Source organism: Mastigoproctus giganteus, chromosome 13 (genome assembly GCF_048544385.1).
Source record: "Mastigoproctus giganteus isolate SK-2022 chromosome 13, ASM4854438v1, whole genome shotgun sequence".
NCBI classification, from domain to species: Eukaryota; Metazoa; Arthropoda; class Arachnida; order Uropygi; family Thelyphonidae; genus Mastigoproctus; species Mastigoproctus giganteus.
This window is the reverse complement of record NC_143587.1, coordinates 27,328,012-27,350,073: the sequence shown is the minus strand read 5'-3', so window position 1 is coordinate 27,350,073 and position 22,062 is coordinate 27,328,012.

The following is a 22,062-nucleotide window of genomic DNA, read 5'->3' as shown; positions in this document are numbered from 1 at the left end:
GCTCATGGTGTCTTGTGAATGATATACAGGAATTTTGCTAGCAGGGATAAGGAGGTGATTAGGAACCCTCATTTTAGAAAGGATGTAGAGCTGCTGGAATGAGTACAGAGAAGGGCAACTAGATTGGTGAGGGGAACAAAGGGTTGCGCTTACCAAGAAAGGCTTCAGTTCTGCAAATTGCAGCATCTGGAGACTAGGCACCTGCATGGTGATCTGATTGAGATGTATAAGGCCTTGAATGGTTTCAGCAAGCTCAATGTTAATGGTATTCTTCCTCTCACTTTGATTATGCACTTGAGGGGCATAAATTCAAATTGAGGAAAGACAGTTGTAGAATAGATATGTGGAAATTTGCCTTTAGCCAACAGGCAGTTGATTGCTGGAACAAACTTTCATCAGTCATTGTGGAAGTTGATAGCTTAAATAAATTCAGGGAAGAAGTGAACAAATTTTTGGAGTGAATGGATGGGTGAAATGGGAATTTTTTTTTTTTTTTTTTTTTAGCTGATGCTGTCTAAGCTTGCTTTCTTGCATCATTGCCTCTGCTAATGCTAAAACATGTTTAAACTCTGTAAATTGTACAGTGTAATGTAATCTTTATCGCAGTAAAAATGCATTTTCCAGTAATTAAATTTCTTCAAGTCAAACTTAGCAACAATAAAAAAATTTAATGAATTAAGCTATGCAATAGTTGCTTGAAGGATTTCTTTCTTTTCTTTTCTGTTTTTTTTGGGGGGGGATGCTACAGCCTGGGTAATTGACAAACACAGTTAATTCAAATTATGTTTTATTAGGATTGCCATAGGTATATATTTCATTTAAAAAAAAAGTTACTATCTCATCTAAAAAATAAACATAGTCACATTTTAAAATAACCTTTTGTAAAGAAGCAATTTCAGCTCATTCATTCCTCCAGCCAGCACATGCGACAAGCATAATGTTCAGTGCTGCAGCTCCATTATGGGATAGCCTATGTGATATGTATGAAAAAAATATATAATTTCTGGATTTCTGTTGTTCTGATTTTAATAAAATTTTGGAAGGGTCAGCAAATTGTTTGAGTGCAATATAAAACAGGACAAATTATAAAATTTCATGACTATCCATCTACCAAGAATCAAGTTATTATATGTGAATAGGACAAAGAAATAATAATTGCCAGATTTCTACTGGTCAATTTTAATGAAATTGGGATGGCTCCACAAATCTTTCTAAATGGCCCAAACATAGAGGTTGTCACAGACATTCTCTCAGGTATGCCAAGCTGTGCTGGCTACTTCGGATGGTAGCAAGCACAGCTTGGCAATGAACTGATGGAACTGATATTCTGGTGACACTCGCGTCAAGTGGACCAAATTTCAGCAAAAACTGGTCGGTCTGTGTTAGCCAGATCCCCTTCTTGCACCTTCACGATGGTAGGACTGTTAGTAATCCTGGGTATAACCCCCCATGGGCAATTTTTTTTTTTTTTTTATGAAATCACCAAACACAAGAGGCATTAAAACTTATAGTTCTTAGTATCATGCACGGGTTGAGAAGAAGAAAGAAAATACTTGTTGATATTAGACTTGAAAACTTCTGTAGACTAATTAGCTGGAAATAAGTACAAAAGAAGGTTGTTCCAGAAAATGGAAGTTGAATGAATAAACGAAGAAAAAGAAAAGTTGATTCTGTGAGTTTGAAGTTGGACAGTAAAAGGATGTTGACTGGTTGTTAGTTAGTTAGTTAGTTATTTGGTTTTTAGGAGCATTAGCAACTAAGGCCATATTGCTCCGGGATATGCGTTGGTCATTCCCTGACCTTTCCACATCCTCCGTATTTGGTGGTGACGGGCTCAAACCCCGGTCTAATCAAGAAGCGTGTGCTACGCACTGCAGCTCCTTCCCACCTGGCTACGGAGGCGCCAAAGAAAACCCAGTTTTTTTAGATGCAGAGGAAGCAATATTTGTAATGTGCCTATGCCAAGAAAGATTAGATGGTCAGGATATTCCACAATAGAGATATATGATCATGCCTAGAAATCAGAGTGTTGTCAAAGATAAGCATAGGAGCATACTTATTATCTAAGTTATAGGAGCATGCTTATCAACTAAGTTATGTTTGCCCCAGTGGAGAATTACCTGGAGATCAGCATTTAAGGTATTGGCAGTGGATATTCTAGAATTGAAGCTATATGTGCAGGACAGGATTTCTCAGACTGGAAGGTGAAATGCAAAGTGCTATCATCAGCAAAACTATGGATAGGATTTCTGGTCAGTGGAAGAAGGTCATTAATAAATTTTTAACTTTTAATGGTCTTTCTTCTCTAGCTTTACTTGAACAAGCTAAGTGGGTGAAAGAACTGAACCTTGGGGAACACCAGCATTAGTGGAGAAGTTAGAAGACGGAGAGCCATCTACCATCACCCACAGTGAGCAGTCAGGGAGAAAACTGGATATGTAATTACAAAAAAATTGTTGGCAAACCATAAAGTGAAAGCTTATTTAGAAGACCTTTATGCCAAACACAATCAGAAACCTTTGGAATGTCAAGAGCAACTGCTTGAGTTTCACCATTGAACTTTTCCATTGAATTTGACCATAGATGGGTGACCAAGCCAGAATATCACCAGTGGACTAACTCTGGCGGAATCCATACTGGCGATCATTGATCAGGTGGAAGGTTTCTAGATAGTTTTAAGAGTTGGCGGTTAATTGATTTCTCCATTAATTTAGATAGAGTAGAAGTAAAAGTAATGGGACAATAATTGGATGGGAGGGATTTGTCACCCTCTTTAGGGACAGGCTGATGTGAGCAAATTTCCAAGCAGAAAGGAAAACACATTTGGAATAAGAAAGTGAAAAAAAGGCGTCACAGAACAGGAGTAAGTTCAGGAGCACAGAATTTGTGAATAAGTCGAGAAATACCATCAGGACCTGGAACATTCTTAGCATTAAGATTGTTCAAAATCCTTCTGAAAATTTTTGATGGAAAACCACAGGAGGCATTGAATGATGGGAGGTGGCTTACCTAGATCATCAGTACACGAGTTGGAAGAAAAGGATGCTATCAGGTCAGCTTTATATTCTGAAGTGGCAATAGAACCATCTGGAGGATGCGGAAAGGTCAGGGAATGACCACCGCATATCCCCGGAGCAATATGGCCTTAGTTGCTAATGCTCCTAAAAACCAAATAACAACAACAACAGAACCATCTGGTTTTGATAAAAGTGAGAACAGAGATGGGCAAAACTTTGAGCCAATAGCTTTGTCAAAGACCAGAATGCTCAACTACCATTTGGACAAGAAGCAAGATTTCCACTTTTCATCTGTTAAAAATTTAGTTTGGTCTGTTTAATAACTGCTTTACAATTGTTGTGCACTTTGGTGTAGCAGAAAATGAACCTGGAGATTTAGATACAAACCAATTACGATATGCAACATTCTTCTCTTGAACAGCCCTAGCACATTTATTGGAAAACCAAGGTTTAAGGTGGAATGTGGAATAAAGGATTCCATCCCTAGAAATCCTGAAATACAGCACCTAACATACTGGAGGTGACGACCCAGATATGAACCAACATAAGCAGGGGTCGAGGTATGGTACCCAAACCACATGAAGGAATTCTGCCCCCTCTGTGTTTTATCAGGCAATACTACGTGGTATATGAATTTCATCAAGATGATTGATGGCTTTTGAGGTTATGGTGAACATCATGGCAAGATCCAATCTTCCTTATTTTCGAGGAGCTATATGTGCATATACAGCTCTAAAACGGTGCAGGCCAGCCACTGGATAGTCCACTGAGCCGAACCTATTGGTAACTCTCTAGGAAGCTTCCAGATCAGCTAGTGCATAATCTTGCTGCATCTACTTTCCCAGATAGTGACCACAAGGAGTCCGAGTAGTGTGTATGTGGGGGGGGAGGGGAGGGGGTTGTTGAGTCTATGTTATGTCAAGGAGCTTGGTATATTCTTACCATGTGTATGCCATTTCCAAAAATATCATTACTTCATACAGCATGTCCTCGCCATCTTTTTTTACTTCTGAATACGCCGTGAATTGTCAAAATAATAGAAAAACTTACATGACCGTACAGGCACCTTACAGTGCCTGTATTGTCAAACAGCAGTTAAAGAATCAGAAAAATGAAGTTGCCTATCTGCTACGGCTCTTCAAATCACTTGGCATTGATTTTATAGGATGCTTGCAAGAATTTGTGGACACAGTGCCTATGACAGAGACTTCTGCCACCATCCAACCTCGTTTTCATTATGGTGCTCACCATCTGTATAATTTTCCAAAAATTCGGACTGTAAATAAAGATTATAAACTTTGATTAGTGCATTAAGCATTGTATTGTGGCAAAGGAGACCTTTTTTCTCTTTCCAGTTACTTAAGAATGTATTAAATGCCAAACACAAAACATAGACCAAACATAAATACCAAATATAACAAAATTTCATACCGGTGCACCATCTGTTGAGAGCATCGCAGATTTTGGCACAAACCATAAATTCTTCAAAATAACAGTTTTTTCAAACCATAAATTCTTCAGAATAACTGAATTTCATTTATCAAGGCACCATCTCTTTGGAGAACCAGAAGACCCCATCCCTTGAAGACACTACAGCCTTCATGTCCTCAAGAGATGTCGTAAATAGTAATATAATTTCATCTGAAGAGACTTTTGCCAGAATATATATTTGATTATTTTCAGAATTCTTATTTTAAAATTGTTTTGCAATTTTTGAAAACTGTACTTCATTTTGAAAAGTTTGATGATTTTTGAAAGTCAGCTTCAAGATAACATACATACATACAGACATGTATAAAATGTGTTAATAAGTTTTAAATATTTTGGAAATAATAGCATGCCAAAGTCATACTTTGGCATGCTATTATTTCAAAAGAAAATTAAAATAAGAATTCAAAGGAAATCTTGAGAGTTATTTTCCAAGTGAAAAGATAGTTTTTAGTATTTTAATTTTTAAAACATTTGCTATTCTATGATTTAATCTTTTCAAACAGTTTTGCAAAATAAAATACAGAACAAGTCAAATGTAATTTAAAATTTCCACATACTAAACATTTTGAATGCAGTTGATACAATTATCAAATGAACAAGAAGCATAGACATTTTTCAAGCTGTGATTGCAGATTACAATAACATTGCTTGTACACTATCAGTGGATCAGTAGGTAATTCAGAAAAAAATGGCATGAACAGATTCATGCCATGAATTTGTTAGTATCATTGCTAACAAATAGTGACTGACATTTTCTACCACAAACAAACAAACAAACGTGCTATAATGGTATCTGATACCTCAGTTGCATTGCATCGGATACTGCTGTTTGTGCTACAGCATGACTACATAGATCAGAGGAGTTTACAGCTAATCCTTTTGACAAAAATATAATCATTAACCTCATTTAGCAGTCGCATGAACTTGAACCATGATCAAACGTACTACTGCACTATCCACTCAATTTATTAGGCCTACGCTCCAGAGATAATCATTCAACTGTCTAATTTTTTACCTCCATATGCCTTTTTCTTTCTTTTTTTGTGTGTGTGTGTGTGTGTGTGTGTGTGTGTGTGTTTAATGGAGATTTCTTGAATTTTTAATAGAGAAACCAATAAAAATAGTATTCTGAAAGGTATAAGTTGCAGCTAATGATACTTTTATAAAAATTAAAGTGCAAAATTGATTTTAACTAATCACTAAGCATTACAGCTGTTAATTGTTTCATTAACACCAGAAAGTGCTCATTTACAAATTAACTTCTTCTGTGGTCTACTCTAATATGCAGTGTTTTAAAACAATGTGTTAACACAGTACATGCATAGAAACATTAGTATGATTGATGAATGTATAAAAAATTTTGTTTACAAGTATGAATAATGTACAGTACATATGAAAAATATAATGATTATTTGATCTTTTATATAACCCAGATTTAACGTGTAGATCAATGTTAAAGCAATGTGTGCTTCTTCACTACTTTTATTTTTTATTTATTTATTTTTTTTTTGTTTTTCTCTGAGAAGGGTTCTGACAGAGAAGTAAGTAGTCCTTCATCACTTTTTTGCTAAGATTCTGAAATTAAAATTAATTTGTTTGTTACTATAGAATAATTGTTCTTTTCTTGTTTGCAGCAAAATTCTTGGTAAACGTTATTCAACAGTTTCAAAAGATGTAGTCAGTGTTCTGTGGAACTTCAAAAAAATCTAGATTCATCAGGCAAATATGAAGTCAGAAGAAATATTTTTAAAAAATCAGTTGTGCCTCTTCTCATATTTGAACTTCACAACTGATTATAACTGCTTGTTTAATTTTAACTTTCCTGTTCCTCTATTTTCAACCTTGGAAAGGTTTAGGCTGATAAAGATATTTTTTAATTTTCTTAGCTTTCATAAGTTTTTGAAAGAGTATAACTTGCTTGCATGCAATTCCCAAATTATAACCAATATAGAATTATCATTATTTCACGGCATAAAAGGGTCTGAAACAAACATAAGTGAAAACAGCATGCCTCTGAAAAAATTTTATATTAAATTTTCATTATTAAATTTATTTAATAATTGAAATGAAACTGTAATTTATGTACTGATATTTAAACAAAGAGTTTGGGTTATGTGTTGCATTCTGTTTACTTCAGCAATAGAGTGAAGTGACACAGAGAAATATTAGATTTTTCATAATTTTCACCAGGTGTTTGCATTTGAGAAAGGAAGTTTTTTATATTGATTTACTGAGGAATAGCCAGGATGTCAGAAGGTAAATATAAAATATATTACCAAACATCTTTACCCCAGTTAGCTTTTAACATATATTTAAATATTTACGACTATATTACCAATAATACAACTGACTATTAAGAAATTTCCATATAAAATTTAAAATTTGGAACTTATATGGAAAAATGTACTAAGGTATTTCGTTTCCTTTTCAGTTTCATTTCTTGGTTATCATCCATCAGTTGCTGCACAGAAGAATATCAGTGATCCATTTCTTGAAGATAGACCACAATGTGGTATTTGCAAAAAAAAATTTTTTAATAAACAAGGTCTTAAAAGGCATATGGACTTGCACAAAATACAACGTAAAGTATACCGATGTAATGTGTGCTCACAAACATATAAGTACATCACAGGACTTTATCATCATCGCAAAACTCATGAAGGAGTTTATCGCTATCAGTGTCAGATGTGTCAAAAAAAGTTCATGTATGATGCTGCATTACAGAAACATTTGCTGGAGAAACATTCAGACATTTATGTGGTTAATTAAATATATTATAAGATAAAGATCACTAAGAAGTGGTCCAGTGGTAGCATGATGATGCAAATTCACTGGGAATTTTTTGCACAGTGTAGTACAATATCATCGGAAAAATTTGTTTTTTCATCTTCTTTTAGCAGCCGCATTTCACAGGTGTATGAAAATGATAAAAAGTGTTTTGAATTCATAAATTTCTTTTATCAATGATTATATAGGTAAATTATCAGAATCCTAAAGGCAAAGTTAATTACAGAAAAGACTGTAGATTTCACCTTTAGCTAGTGTTGGTTGTCTTATGGTTAAAAGATTAAAACCTTCAGTGAATAACAGTGTTGTGACATATTAAAAAAATAATAAAAAAAACAGTTTATGTGTTATTTTATAATGCACATTCATTATAAAATTAAAAAAACTTGATAACTAAGTTGTTCATTTATGGGTATCATATTATTTTTTCTTGCTCAGGAACAGGAGTATTTTATTTCAATGTTGTTTATTTGGTATTTTAGTCTGTTGAAAATAATATTAGATTCCCAAGTACTGAAGATTTACAGTTTCCCATATAGCAGAAGTAATTTTGCTTGAATTAATAGATGACAGTTGATAATAATGTGCGAAATGAAAAATATGCTGTATAGCTAAAATCACGATTAAATAAATTATATTTAATACAATAAAAGTTAACTTTATGGCTTAAACACACTATTTGAATATTCCAGAGATTTCAAGAACATAGAATTCTCTTCCTTGGTGACATGACTTCTTCACCAAGTTCTTATAACACTGAAAACATTTTCACATTATGCTATATAATATGGCTCTTTAAATTAGTACATATTTTGCTGTCTTTAACAGTAAATCATTAAAAAGAAAAAAATATATGAATGGTTCGTGCTTTTGAATGAGACAGGGTGGATGTTTAAAGATATATTAAGAATTTCATTGTTTATTTGAAACTTAAAAAGGGATATTCCACTGCATTCTAGGATGAATATTAGATTTAATTCGCAACTATGTGCTTGTATTTTGGAGTCTACTTCAAAAAGAGCTTAATTTAAAATGACATTATTTTACAAGATAATTTATATAATTTTTAAACACCTTCAGTGTAGTCTCTGTCATGCCTAATGACTGCTTTCCAATATTCCGGTAATTTTTGAATGTTGTTTAACTGTCTGCTGAAGTTAAGCTGTTTGATAAATTGGGTCTCAGCTGCACTCAATGCTTCTAAACACAAAAATCTTTGTCCATGCAATGGTTGTGTGAGCTTGGGATCTCAGCAGTCATATCAGGATTATGTGGAGGGGGTGCTTTCCACTTGTAATTGGTGAAAACAAACTGCAGACTCTGATATGAGACCTTGTGTTGTCATGGAGTGCAGACACACCAACTTCCAACATCTATGGCTCTTTCTGACAAATTTTTGGGTGTGATTTTTGACAAAGAAATGTTTCATAGTAGTCTCCAGTTACTGAACTTGTAAATAGCATGTGATAAGTAGCAATAATGCCCTCATAATTATAGGCCATGATGACCATTTGTTTCACCTTTTATTGTTGCTGGCAACATTTAGAGGGGCATGGCGAAGATGGATTTGTTCATCAAGCTGAAGCTGACAGTGACTTCAGTTCAGGTTCAAAATCACATATCTATGTCTCATCGGTGACAACAATGCATTTTAAAGATTTTCACTTTCTTGTCGATGTAATTGAATGAAACTGAAACATGTAACTGTTTCAGTTTCTTTACAGTCTGCTCATTGTCATATGACAACAAATGTGGGCCCATCAGTTGGCAACCTTTTGTTTTTGTAGCATCTCAATTAAAATTTGGTGAGTAGATGATTTCAGTATTCCAGATTCATTGGCTATTCCTTCACAGGTCTGTCTACTCCTCTACATCTGTCTGCCTCCGAAATAGTGGCAATAATGACTGCTGATGTGTTGTTCATAGATGTTCTTGATCTGCCTGAGCATTGCTTGTCTTTGGGAAAACTTAAAATCTTAGCATGATTTCATGTTGGAGGTTTCACCAGTAGATCATAGCTTGTGAAATGTGCTATGATCTACTGTTGGGTCACCACACACTTCTTGCAGCAGTTCATAAATTTGTGTTGCCATTCAACCACATAAAGTTTCCATTTTATAAAAGATCTTTGATCTTAAACTGCAATCTGACCTGAAGCAATATCACCATTCATTTTTAAAAGCTTCTATACAAACATTCAGTGCAAGAAATCTGTTTCAAGCACACTAACATTAAATTTAAGCTTCAAATTATTATCCTGATAAATGTCAGTTATGCAAGTATATGGAGTTAAGGAGCATGTGCTCAATATGCATTACTTTTGCAATAACCTTCATATGTATTATACTAATTAAAAGTACATGATACTTAAACCATCATGTGTCTCACTTAAATCACTATAAGATAAACTGCTGAAGTTTTCTTCAAAGATTTGCAGTAACCGAATGGCCATTTGTTCTGAACTTAAAAGAGAGATGTCATTTACTTCACAATTGCTTGTAGCTAGATGGACTGGATTTTTATGTGTAATATCACTCCTGGAGGAAAAAAACTGTTGTTTATCTGTCTGTGGCTTGGCAGAAATCCTAGCATCAAGAAATGGTATTGCCTTTCATACTGCTGCAGCAAAACACCAGGTTCTGTTGTATCATAGTTTTCTGAGTTTATACAACTTTCCTTCAGACTACTAGTCACAGACCCATAATAATAACCACCTTTCCTCCATTGCAATATATATATATATATATTAATAGTTATATTAGTGATAAAAGGAAAGCAAGAAATAAAGAAAAGCAAGAAAGTTAAAAGACAATAACTAATATTTATGGGTTAATGCAGTTGCAAGCAATCATGCAATACACCCACAATGTCTATAGAATATCATTAGAAAAAGTAAATCAATCCAATAATAAGAATACCATCAAGGACTTAAGAAAACGCAAAAAAAAAAAAAAAAAAAAAAAAAATTATTATTATCGCTTTTTACCGACAATCTAGATGACTTCAACTGGGGCCAACCACCCAGAATGAAGGCAAAAAACGACAAGAAGTTCTCTGTTTCTGTGATGATCAGTATATGCTAAGTAATTTAAATCTAAACCAAATATAAACCAGTATAGGCCGAATATAAATCGAATGTAAATAAATCGAATGAAGATAATTAATTAAGAAAAATTTTTTTTTGAAATATTAGAATCAAAGGTAAGAAATATAAGTAAAATATAAATGTAAGCATATATTAATCATCGTTGACCCGACAGAGAACGTAATTTAAGGATTAAAACAAGATTAAATATATAATACATACTACATTTGACCGTATCTAGGACATAATGTAATAGTCGTCAAAATAATATGTGGTGCCCCCTATGTGATGGATACGGTAAAAATAAATAAATAATTAAATTAAATTAACGCAAAGAGAAACATGCAGATAGTAAGAAGAAAAACTAAAGGAGTAGGAAAAATAGAACCTGAACTCCACAAAGGCGAAAAATAGTGGTATAGATAAGAAATAGTTTCTCCTACATCCTCGGATTGCCCTAATAATTTCGGAGAAATAAAAATAAAGAGTGTAGGACAGCTTAAAGGCATTACAAGATATAAGTTGTGGCTCGGGTATGCCCGGGATCGCAAACCCGTTCCTATAGTAGGACCCTGAGCTGAATTGTATATATATATATATATATATATATATATATATATATATATATATATACAATTCCACAATGGCATAATTTAAGGTGGGGGAATACTGAGGTCATTCTGAGTGAAAAATGTTATATTGACATTGGGTCTGATTTTCACCAGTGCATATTTTAAATGTAGCTTGACTAGAAGAAGTGTAGTATTGGAATAACCATTTTAATAGAGAAGATACATTTTGTACAGTACTTTGATCAAATTGAAAAATGATTACACTGTATAATTTATGTAGTTTAACAATGTTTTCCTTTTCACTCACACTTAATTACAACAGACACTCAGCAGTTTGCCACTTTCTCATAAAACGTTTTGGTGACCATGATAAATAATTGCTGATCTGGGATTTTTCATTGTGGGAATCATTGCAGTTATTTCTCAATGACTATATTGGCATAACCATTAAAAAACATGTATATTAAGTGCATATTGGTGTATGCTTCATATGAAGGCTTAAACATGTTTACAGTTTTGTTTTGACACAGTGTGACTTGTTTGTTAGCACACATGCTACTGTTGATGGCATAGATGTTATATTTCATATATCTTATGATTTTCAAACTGCTGATAATCTTAAATTACATGATCTTATGTCATTTTCACCCAGATTGACCTGAAGTATCACCTTCTGAAGCTATGACATGGTCATTGGGCACCCTGTATAGATAATTTTAAAAAATTCAGTCTTTTCAAGCTGCAGTGTTTTCTGACAGGTGTTCCTGCCTGTGAGAAAACATTGTTACTGTCTTTCAGATTCAGAACAAATGCAGCCAGCCAATTATTACAAGTTTGAAGTTAACTTCAGTAGTTTATTTTATAGTGACTTAGGAGACTAGATTAAAGTATAACGTCTTTTTGCCATGGCAGATCTTGAAGTAGAGCCCAAAATGGTTTCAAATTAGATGTAAATTTTTAAAATTAAATCTAGTATTCAATCTCTAATTCAGCAGGGATTATTCTTCTTTTAAACATTTTACACTTTCATTAAAATTATGCCCTTTAATTAACTATTTCATTAGTTATTTGTGTGTACTGAAATAGATGAGTAAGAAGGTCATTCAGTCCATTTCAGAGCATAAAATTCTGCACTCGTCTTTTTATGTAATCTGAGATAAATGAAATTCCAGGCACATTAAATATAAACATATAATTTAAAACTGTGAATATTGTAAACACAAGGGATATAAGAAATGAACATAAACTCATTTTCTTTATGAACTCGCCTTTCAGTTTAAAAAATAACAAAAAAAAAAAAAAGAAAGAAAAAAATCTTTTGCTAATTTATATATTTCAAGCTATACATAAAAATACCTAAAAGCAAAAAAAGACCTTGGAGGGAGAGGAGGTGGGAAATGCTCTTTGCTTTTAATTGTCTTTCATCTCTAGCTTTACTTGAACAAGCTAATACATGACAAGTTTATATCTATTTTCTGTCTTGTCTATATCATGAAAAAAATCTGAATCAAATATAAATTATTAATTTATATTTAATTTCAAGGTGAGCGGATAATTTTATGCTCTGAATTGAATTATAATGCAGTCCACTGAAATGCATTATCTAAAAGTGAAAATTTATTTAAAAAAAAAAGTAATAGAGAATTAAACAAAATGTATGCACAGTTACATGAACTTAGTACTCTATTTCTTAAATACTGGCCAAATTAAAATCCAAATATTTCATTTCCAAATAAGCAGATGGAATTTTTTTTTTTTTTAATGCAGTTCTCAATCACTTTTAAATGAACACTTTTACAGTATGTTCTGACCTATATAAGGGAGGGAAAAAATGTCAGTTTCAGTTCCCTGGATCTTGAAACAGTTTTTTGGTGGACCACATTGGAATAGTATAAAGTTACACAAATGACAAAAGTCTCAACAACAACAGTTCTCTCATATAAGAAAAATAAATGCATTGTGCAATTCCAAAAAAAATAGGTAGATCTTGCTACACAAAAATCTGCCCAGTTCTGCTCTATATTATATATCTGAGAAGTGGTGGCCTGCAGTCAGATTCACAAAATCACCAGTTTTTTTTTTTTTTTTAATGGAATGAAATTGGTATTTAATTATAAATTATTTTAATTATTTTAATTTAACAACACACAAACACACACAGTAATGCAAAGTCTTGTTGCTATAGGTGTAGATGGTGTACAGTGGTATTTTCATGTATGCTCAGGAGTCCAGACATGCAGTGTCATCAGAGCATTACAGTTTGGCTGGGTTGTGTGTTTATTACAACTTTATGAATATAGTTTAGTTTTAAATTTAAAAATATTTCCTATAATAACAATTATAGGTATTGCAGAAAAACATGTTTTTTTTTTTGAAATTCAGTCTTGATCATCAATATTTACATAGTAAAAATAGTTTATTTGCAAATTAAAAGCAATTTGTCTTTGCTGTTAGAAATTAATTTTTTTTTTTTTTTCCATTTTCTTGGACATGCTAATATAATACTTGGAAATGTGATGATCAAGTAGAAATAAGTCCTTTTCCTTCATACACTATAGGCATCACTACTACTCCTCCTCCTTAGAAATCATCCTCCATTATAATATAGTGGATTTTCTTCTTGTTTAGAAAAGTTAGGCTTTTATACCAACTTCCAATTCCCAAGTCAGACTTCAAATCCATCCTATTGATAACCAGAGGAACTCTTAAAATCCTTTTTGATCAAAGCTCTACTTAGCTAGTCTCAAGACTTAGAGGGGGTAGGTACTGTTGCTTCCCCCACCTGAGATGAATTTTTCAGTGCACACATCATGCAAATTGGTTCATCAACACGCTTCTACAAAAAATTTTCAGTTTTTATTTTAATGGCACTTGACCTTGTCACTAATATCCATATCTGTATATTGTATTTGTACAAGTGGTATTCACAGGCTGATTGACTTATTGTGCAGAGTGAGAAACTCAGAATAGTTCACTTTCAGGCAAAGGGGCAGGGGCCTACTCGTCTTCCTGAGATTCAGCTAAATGCAGCCTTGGCTGAAGATGACTTTAGAAATTGCTCAGACATTAATGGGAATTGAACATGGACCTCTCCAGATGTGTCAGATGGTAATTATGCTTACTAAACTTCCACAAAGGACACACACTTTTCTACAAAATCAAATCATTATTTAATGGCACTGAAGTTGTCACTCATATCTGTATATATGGAACTTGGGTCATAAACATGTACTTCTGCAGACAAAAAAAAAAGTGTGTGCTGCACGTTATTATAAAAGCTTGAAATTCAATAAATACTGGGATTTATCAAGTTGCTTTGGTAAAATTTGAAATATCAAATAATGCTCCACATCAGTGATTCATTCTCATTTTCAGTTTTTAAACAAGAGCGTGCGAGGGAGCATATCTCCTATCCCTGCAAGGTTGTCTTGGTAACATTTCAATATATTCAAAGAATGTTCTGCATCAATGGTTCATTCACTTTTCCCATTTTTAAATAAGGAGATAGGAAGCAAGTATATCCTTATGCCATGCCTCTGTTTAAAAATTGTAAAAGTGATAATTGAACATGCAAAAAAGGAAGCAATGATTATTTCCTTGTTCATTCACTAAATAAGGGCATTGGGGACATATCTCCTATCCCAACAAAGTTGCCTGGGTAACACATTCAGTATATTCGGAGCACCTGATATACAGTACTTCAGTCAGATAATGGAAATTTCAGACTTTTACCAAAGTTAATTGGTAAATCCTTGATTTGCTGGATTTTGGGCTTTTACAGTAACACATATACACACATATTTTCTTTTGTCTGTAGAAGTGTGTGTGTGGGGGGGGGAACTGGTTTGCATGCTGTGTGAGCTGAAAAACCCAGAATAACTCACAGAAAACATGCACTTCTACAGACTTAACATGCGATTCAAATAATTTGAATCTTGTTCACTATTATGAAAGTCAGTCTGCCAAAAAAAAAAGTCATTTGCCGTAGCCAAACCATTGGTTTAGCTAATGAAGAAAGTATTTTAACTTTATGCTTATAAGATAAAACTAGTAATTACTCTAACAGTGGGTGAAATAATTACTAAACATTACAAGACCAACATTACATTAAAAGATAATGTAACCGATCCAGAAATAGCATGTCAGGGCCACCCCCTTTATAGTTAGTCTATTCTTATTAATAATTAAAGCTGCTTTTGAGTAAATACATAATTTTGACCTGAAATAGAATATGGGATTAGAATATATACATGGACTGTCATAAGTTTTACCTTATGTCACATTTTAAATTACAAGAAGGCAATGGAAAATACTTTATTTACAAAAAATGGACCATAAAAAGTACACGCTTATGAATTTTTTAGGGAAACATTTTAATTTTTGAGTGCATTATCTTGAAGGTGCCCTCCATCCCTTTGCAAGCATTCATCTATTCTTGAATGTAGGTTTTTCAGTATTCTTTGTCATGTTTGTCAGTATTTGATTGAATTTCTTCTTCTATAGTTCAGTAGTGTTCCGAAGATGATTAATGTACACTTTCTTTTTTGAGACTCTTTCCCCCCCCCCCCAACACACAGGAAAATGTCACATGCTGAAACCTGGAAATTTGCAGGCCCTAACACATATATGTATTCTAAGAGATGGTATAGTCAGAAACAACTACCAAAAAATATCATTCAACTCTAGCTGTATGAGCCACTGCCCCTATCTTGCTGGAATCATAATCTGTTCATGGTTCAAATGGAGACTGCACAGTTCTAGCATTAAGAAATTTTGTAGCATATTGACTATTTGATGTATCAGTTACCTGTAGTGTAAGAATAATATCCAATAATCCCAAATGATGTCACTACATACTACATTACCTTTTCACTGTGTGGCAGATACTGATGTAGCTGGTGAGGATTTCTATTTGAATATAGAAATGTTCAAATAGAAATGGGAGTTCTGCTTGTTAATTAACATACTTTGAAAGGTGAAAGTGAGTGCTATCTGATGTAAGCAAGTTGTTGATCAGGTCTTCATTTACATATAAGAGATGAAGGAACTGCTAGCAAAAAATTATTCAAAGTGTGACAATTGCCAAATTTTCGAATAGCCAGGATATTGTGTTTTTGAAAATTTAAATATTTTTACAATTACTGACACGCTCATATTGGGTATGCTCAGTGCCATTTCATTCTTGACTACAGAACACCACAAACTTGATCAAAGCTGTTTCCACTATCTCAGTATTTGCTAGCAAAATGTTCTACAGCAATTTCCTGGAAGTTTTTCTTTTCTGAAGCAGTTCATTCTGAACCAAGGTCTCATTGGCATTGTGAGATGGGGTAGGTCAGTTATGATAAATATTAAAATGGTCTCTACATAAATAAACATAAGAAATACAGTCATTATTTTGAAATATGCCTTAACAGCAATGGCATAATGCCCTGCAGTCCAGAGCAATGATTACTAATGTTTTTCAAATAGCCATACAGTGAAGAAGAAGAAGAAGAAGATGCAACTATCCCATTCCTACAATTTCTGAGCTATTTAGTTGTAAAATATGTTAGATTGATTTGGTGAAGTTTCCACCAAATATGTTAGTATGTAGTTTTGCATAATATAAAAATGTTAAATAGTTAAAAAATTGAAGGAATTTTGTTATATTAATAAATTATCAATTTCTTAATATAACAAAATTCTAAAACTTTTGTGTGTTTTAAAATGTGGTTATTAACTCTATAATATCAGTGTAGATACACCATAGTTTACCCATAAATTTGAACTATGTATGTAGTGTAAAAGGCATCATTTTAATTGTATCTGATATTGTGGGTGCCTTTTACACTACATACATAGTTCAAATTTAGAGGTAAACTATGGTGTATCTACACCAATATTATATAGTTAATTATCTAAACCCATAAGAAATTATGCCTTGTGCATTTCGTCTTCTACTAATGTACATTATTATTTATACACCATTTGGCATTTCTCATACTGTGGAAATAACTTCGCAACTGTGATGGCATGTTGCATTACCTGCCCACTCACTGACGATGAAGCTAACTAGCTGCAAAACTGGGTGGTGGTGGTATTCACTGAAAATAAATAACAGTAGTCTTCTCTACTAAAGAAGCATTATTTATTTGAAGTAGTGCAATACCAGCTATCTCGTGAAGGCACTCACAATATGTGATACAATTAAAACAATTTCTTTTACACTACATACATAGTTCAAATTTATGGATAAAACTATGGTGTATCTACACCAATATTATATAGTTAATTACCTAAACCCATAAGAAATTATGGCTTGTGCGTTTCGTCTCCTAATACTTTAAAATGTGGTGTATGCAATTAAAAATTAATTAACGAAACTATTCCCTGGTTTGATAAATTGTGCACAGTTGTGCACTTTTGGGTCAGAAGAAAATGAGGGAATGTTGTAGGAAGCATGTAGCCCTTATAATTGGAAAGTTTCTGCCCTCTTAAAGAAAGAGCAAGGCAGTCTGGGAATGAATCAACTTTTATTGAATATAGTCACTTCTAAGGGATACATGCTTTCTACAACGTTCCCTCATTTCCTTCTGACCCTTCCCTCTTACACAGAATCCAATGCTTGGTTCTATAACCACTTCCCATACAGATAGGTAACATCATTATTTATCTCCAAGTATCATCCTTTTGTTTTGTCGTATAAGAAACAGATAATAATCTGAATGGCCCATATTTGGAGAATAGGATGGGTGTGGTAACAATTTATAACCTTAATAGTTGGTTATCTCCATGGTTACCTGAGTCTCATGACTAGGAGAGTTGTGAAATTTCAGGAATAAGGAAGATTAATATTCAAATTATGCTAATCAATAAATATCACTTTTGTCCCAAAAAAAAAAAAAAAAAAAAACTGATGCTATTACCTTGGCAGCTGATGGCATTCTTTTCAATTTCTTGTGGCAAGGTCATATTATTCATGTTTCAGCTGTGGTAACAATTGGCTTACAAACTTCTTGAAATCTTGTACAAATTTTCCAAGAATTGTGTTTTCAAAGTCACCCCTCTGGTCTACATTCAAATTTTTTGGTATCCATTTTGCTGAAATTTTTTTTTTTTTTCTTTTTTCTTTCTCAATTCTTTGTGGATAGTATGATGGACTCATTCACAGGATATGTTTAATGTCTATGTCTCTTAGGTTTGGATTCAATACATAACATTAAATCCAAACCTAACCTAATCTGACCTAACTGTGCCAATAATTTTTCAGTCAGGTGAAACAGCAGCAGTGTTTTAAGTCACATCATTGAGACCTGAGTTATTAGTATTAATAGTAGCAGATGATGTAAGGCAGCAAGCTTATAGAGCACTGGGCATCTCCATAGCCAGGTGGGAAGGAGCAGCAGTGCGTAGCACATGCTTCTTGATTAGACCGGGGTTCGAGCCCATCACCACCAAATACGGAAGATGCGGAAAGGTCAGGGAATGACCACCGCATATCCCCGAGCAATATGGCCTTAGTTGCTAATGCTCCTAAAAACCAAATAACTAACTAACTAATTATAGAGCACTAGCCAAAAAAAAACTATCTACTCATTCTCTCTAACAGTTTATCTAATCCTTCCTTAAATTTATCCAAACTACTCACTTCCACAACACCAGATGGAAGTTTGTTCAACAATCAATTATTCTCCAGCTGAAAGCCAATTTTTCACAACTGTCCTACAACCATACTTTTTTCAATTTATGCCCAGTTATGTGTGTTGTCCCAGAAAGAGTAAGAATGCTATCAGCATTTAGTTTACTGAATTCATTTAAAGCCTGAAACACTTCAGTCAGGTCTCACAGGCGCCAAGTTTCCAAGTGCTGCAATTTGCAAAACTGAAGTCTTTTGTGGTAAGAATACACTTTTGTGTCCTTCACTAATCTAGTTGCTCTTCTCGATACCCATCCCAAGAGATCCACATCCTTCTTAAAATGAGGCTTCCAGACTTTTATGTAGTGACATTACTCAAGATTGCAGCCTAAACATATCTTTATAGAATGGGATTATCACCCTGTCCTTGTCCCTGCTAGCAAAATTCTTGTATATCATTGACAGAACCCCCATCAGCTACCCCAGCACCCAATCTGTATTGCTGTAGCCTGCTACTGGACTCTACAATTACCCGTAGATCTCTTTCATTCTCTGCCACCAGATGTGGAAGTTAAGTTTCATTAATTTAATCTAATTTTAATTGTTAATTCCTATGCTATGCCTTCACTCAGCATATCATGTTCTTTGCCACCACGCATGGAGTTAAGTTTTGTTAATTTAATCTAATTTTAATTCCTATGTGATGCCTTTACTCAACATATTATCACATTTATTTTATTTTCAAATACTCTTTGTGCTTTTTATGGTAAACCAAATTAAGTTTTATAGAAGCAAGAAGGGCCAACCAATTTCAAGGTTATTGATATATTGCACATGCAGGCACTGAAAGCTGACCTGCTCAAAACAGTATGGTCAATTGAGTATATAAAAAATAAATGAAATATGTTTTATTCCAGCCATTTTCAGTGTTACAGAAAGCAATATATATATATATATAAGGATTATAAGGCTTTTCTTAGGTGGGCCAAATGGAAATCTCTCTTGTGTGTGTGCGTGCCAGGTTTTGCTTGCATGTTACATGTTTTTGACCACTGGCATAGACCATTTTAATTTGTGACAAATCTGCACAAAAAGTTTACACGTTTTCAAAAATGTCACATTTAAAACACACACACAGGAATGTTATTTGTGTGTGTGTATATGTTTTATATACACACATTAATTTATTAATACTGTACTTTAGTGTTTATTCACTAAACTTCATGCATTTGCCAAAATCACATTAATTTTTAAAGATTTTTAATAAATATTTATGTTGAACTGGTTGGAGAACAGTCAGATTAAGATAGATTAAAGGCATGGTTAGGCCTTGAAACTGGAACAGCACCAGGTAGTAAGTGGACTGGGGAGATACTATCTGTAGCCCAGTAGTACTAGAACACAGCCTTGCCATAGATAGCATTGTTTATATTATCCCCCACCCATCTAATGCTGGTCATATCTATGGATCCAACAGACTTGTTAATACCTTTTGATCTCTTTTTCAGCGTAGTGCAACAAATTGTTTTCTTTATACCGCATTCTAACTTATGTTATCATGCAAACACAAAAGAACTATAAACAAACTAGCCCAAAATGTTTTCTTCTATTTACTTCATTCATTATTCTTCTGAATACATATAAAATTTTTTAAACTGAATTCTAGAATTAGAGTAGCAATCTTAAATGTCATACAAATATCACAAAAATTGAATGATAAAGTTAATTGCTAACATCAAATTGAGATGGAAATACTGAATAGTCTAAAATGAAACAAAACTGGATGCTGAGAATAGTTCCATAATTGAGAAATCAAGAACAGGTCTTTTTAGTTGAAATGATCAAAAGAGAAATGTGAACATATCTGAACTTTTCACTCTTACAGGCACAAAATCAAGTGTGAAACAAGGCCAGGCAGGGGGAACAGTTGCCTTGTAGTTTGATCAGAATGCAAGACTGCAACATTTTAAGTCTTCTTTTATATGTGCATATTTTAAATATGCACTACTGCAGAATTCGTTTATTGCAAAAGCATATTTATATGCTAATCACATTTCATCAGAATCAGTTCAGATAACCTTTTAAATAAATTATAACATTTGGGTTTTACTGACACAGTTTATTATATATTTTTTTAAAATTAAAATTGATATGTTGTAACAAACTACATGAATATTCCTTGTCTCAGGTTCACCATATCGCTGTTATGTCTGTTCCAAGGCATATACTTTATCCTACAGCTTACGAAGACACATCCAGGTTCAACATAGCAAGTTGACACCTTACCAGTGCACCATCTGTGGCAAGGTGTGGAGTAGATCTGACACCCTTCGTGTTCACATGAGGAATGTTCATGGTTTTAACTGTTAATTTGAATTCCAGAAAATAGTTCTTTTAGAAAATTTACAGGGAATGTATTGTATCCTTATTGTCTGCGGTTTGCAGATAGCACAAATGTGATAAACTTCACTCTATGAATGTGGCAACCTCTACTCTAAATTCTGACTATCAGAAACCATGGGGAATGTGGTAGTGTTTATAAATCATATTCCACTGTCAGAATATTAAATATATTGTTAAATTGTTCCCTTTGTTAAAACTTTTTATAATGCTGTTATTACTATAAAGCATAAACACACCTTCCTTTTCCAAAACAAGGGAAGATTGAAAGAAAGAACTGATGGTTGTCAGGGATTTTTGATAATTTGTTGCATTTTTAAAATTTTCAATTTAAATACTGTTTTACTATATACTCACTGTAAATTAATGAGAATTTTTTATTAAAACTTGTTGATATTTGTATTTTTATTGTATAAAAAAATCTACTCTTATGTAAATAATCCCAATAAAATATTATGATGTATATTCACTTTCCTCATTTCTTTTATAAAACTGTACAGGTTCCATATATATATATATTTTTTTTTTTTCTTATAAACACAGCAAGCCTTGTTTTATACAGTTATCATTCATTTATTTTATATTCCAAATCACCAACCCACATTATTATATTTCATGACAATAATTAATTTAGTATTTAAAGATATAAATTTTACATAACATGATACATTTTGAATATACGGTGAATATACTGTATTTTAATTATAGTTTGTTAAAACAATATCTGTCATGGACAGCATTAACATACTAGCGCTTATACCTTTGGACATCATTTTAAATAAAATTTATGAAACTAGACGTGCACAAATCCAGTCAGTAATTACATTAGAAACCATGGGGAATGTGGTAGTGTCTATAAATCACATTCCACTGTCAGAATATTAAATATATTGTTAAATTGTTCCCTTTGTTAAAACTTTTTATAATGCTGTTATTACTATAAAGCATATTTATGGTAAACTTGAAGGGGCATTAGTAAGGCTAGCAGAGAGTGTTTCCTAGGCCAGTGGTTGGCATATTTAAAAGATATACAAGCTTCACATGAAAGCTTCCAAGAATTGGTATTGATGCAGTTCAAATAGATTATATTTC